Here is a 3,110-nt window from a genome sequence, read left to right as displayed (position 1 = left end):
GCAACCCCGTCCCGCCTAACACCTTTGTGGAAAGGCTTTTCAAGCCATCCATGGTATGGCGGGACGAGAGCGGAAATCCCAGTCCGGCGCTGATCACACCCCCGGATGCCGAACACGATTCGGATATCATCGGGGGCTCGGGCACTGAACCAACGCCTTCCGCCCATGTAATCATGGCGGTAATTGCCCCATGGACCGAACCCTTCATGGCCTACCTTAATAGGCGGGAGTTTCCTGATGACCAGAACGAGGCCCGTCGCATAGTTCGACGTTCGAAAGCCTACAAAGTTCATGAAGGAGAACTCTACAAGAAAAGTACTACTTGAAGGAAATATGCCCTAGAGGCAATAATAAAGTTGTTATTTATATTTCCTTATATCATGATAAATGTTTATTATTCATGCTAGAATTGTATTAACCAGAAACTTAGTACATGTGTGAATACATAGACAAACAGAATGTCACTAGTATGCCTCTACTTGACTAGCTCGTTAATCAAAGATGGTTAAGTTTCCTAGCCATAGACATGAGTTGTCATTTGATTAACGGGATCACATCATTAGAGAATGATGTGATTGACAAGACCCATCCATTAGCTTAGCACGATGATCGTTTAGTTTGTTTCTATTGCTTTCTTCATGACTTATACATGTTCCTATGACTATGAGATTATGCAACTCCCGAATACCGGAGGAACACTTAGTGTGCTATCAAACGTCACAACATAACTGGGTGGTTATAAAGATGCTCTACAGGTGTCTCCGATGGTGTTTGTTGAGTTGGCATAGATCAAGATTAGGATTTGTCACTCCGATTGTCGGAGAGGTATCTCTGGGCCCTCTCGGTAATGCACATCACTATAAGCCTTGCAAGCAATGTGACTAGTAAGTTAGTTGCGGGATGATGCATTACGGAACGAGTAAAGAGACTTGCCAGTAACGAGATTGAACTAGGTATTGAGATACCGACGATCGAATCTCGGGCCAGTAACATACCGATGACAAAGGGAACAACGTATGTTGTTATGCGGTTTGACCGATAAAGATCTCCGTAGAATATGTGGAAGCCAATATGAGCATCCAGGTTCCACTATTGGTTATTGACCGGAGATGAGTCTCAGTCATGTCTGCATAGTTCTCGAACCCATAGGGTCCCCACGCTTAACGTTCGATGACGATCGATATTATGAGTTTATGTGTTTTGATGTACCGAAGGTTGTTCGGAGTCCCAGATGTGATCACGGACATGAGGAGGAGTCTCGAAATGGTCGAGACATGAAGACTGATATATTGGAAGGTTATGTTTGGACACCGGAAAGGTTTCAGATGAGTTCGGCATTTCCGGAGTACCAGGAGGTTACCGGAAACCCCGGGGGCTTAATGGGCCTAGATGGGCTTTAGTGGAAGAGAGAGGAGGCGGCCAAGAGGAGGGGCGCGCCCCCCAAGCCCAATCCGAATTGGGAGGGGGCCGGCCCCCCTTTCCTTCTTCTCCTCTTCCCCTTCCTTCCCCCTCCTATTAGAACTAGGAAAGGAGGGAACCTACTCCTAGTAGGAGTAGGATTCCCCACTTTGGGGGCGCACCATGAGGCCGGCCGGCCCCCTCCTCCCTTCCTTTATATACGGGGAGGGGGGCACCCCATAGACACACAAGTTGATTGTTTAGCCGTGTGCGGTGCCCCCCTCCACAGATTTCCACCTCGGTCATATCGTTGTAGTGCTTAGGTGAAGCCCTGCGTCGGTAACTTCATCATCATTGTCATCACGCCGTCGTGCTGACAAAACTCTCCCTCGGCCTCAGCTGGATCAAGAGTTCGAGGGACGTCATCGAGCTGAACGTGCGCAGATCGCGGAGGAGCCATGCATTCGGTACTTGATCGGTTGGATCGCGAAGACGTTCAACTACATCAACCGCGTTACTTAACGCTTCCGCTTTCGGTCTACGAGGGTACGTGGACACACTCTCCCCGCTCGTTGCTATGCATCTCCTAGATAGATCTTGCGTGATCGTAGGAAATTTTTTGAAATACTGCGTTCCCCAACAGTGGCATCCGAGCCAGGTCTATGCGTAGATGTTATATGGACGAGTAGAACACAAAGAGTTGTGGGCGATAATAGTCATACTGCTTACCATCATGTCATACTTTGATTCGGCGGTATTGTTCGATGAAGCGGCCCAGACCGACATTACATGACCGCGTTCATGAGACTGGTTCTACCACCGTGCTTCGCACACAGGTGGCTGGTGGGTGTCTGTTTCTCCAACTTTAGTTGAATTGAGTGTGACTACGCTCAGTCCTTGTTGAAGGTTAAAAAAACACACTTGATGAAAAATCGTTGTGGTTTTTGATGCGTAGGTAAGAATGGTTCTTGCTAAACCCGTAGTAGCCACGTAAAAATTGCAACAACAAGTAGATGACGTCTAACTTGTTTTGCAGGGTATGTTGTGATGTGATATGGTCAAGACGTGATGATATATAAATTGTTGTATGAGATGATCATGTTATGTAACAGTTGTTGGCAACTGGAAGGAGCCTTATGGTTGTCGCTTTATTGTATGAAATGCAATCGCCACGTAATTGCTTTACTTTATCACTAAGCGGTAGCGATAGTCGTGATAGCAATAGTTGGCGAGACGACAACGATGCTTCGATGGAGATCAAGGTGTCAAGCCGGTGACGATGGTGATCATGACGGTGCTTTGGAGATGGAGATCAAAGGCACAAGATGATGATGGCCATATCATATCACTTATATTGATTGCATGTGATGTTTATCCTTTATGCATCTTATTTTGCTTCGTTTGGCGGTAGCATTATAAGATGATCTCTCACTAAATTTCAAGGTATAATTGTTCTCCCTGAGTATGCACCGTTGCGACAGTTTGTCGTGCCGAGATACCACGTGATGATCGGGTGTGATAAGCTCTACGTTCACATACAACGGGTGCAAGCCAGTTTTGCACACGCAGAATACTCGGGTTAAACTTGACGAGCCTAGCATATGCAGATATGGCCTCAGAACACTGAGACCGAAAGGTCGAGCGTGAATCATATAGTAGATATGATCAACATAGTGATGTTCACCATTGAAAACTACTACATTTCACATGAT

Source organism: Aegilops tauschii, chromosome 7 (assembly GCF_002575655.3).
Source record: "Aegilops tauschii subsp. strangulata cultivar AL8/78 chromosome 7, Aet v6.0, whole genome shotgun sequence".
Taxonomy (NCBI): Eukaryota; Viridiplantae; Streptophyta; class Magnoliopsida; order Poales; family Poaceae; genus Aegilops; species Aegilops tauschii.
The sequence above is the reverse complement of the archived record's forward strand: the minus strand, read 5'-3'. Positions refer to the sequence as shown.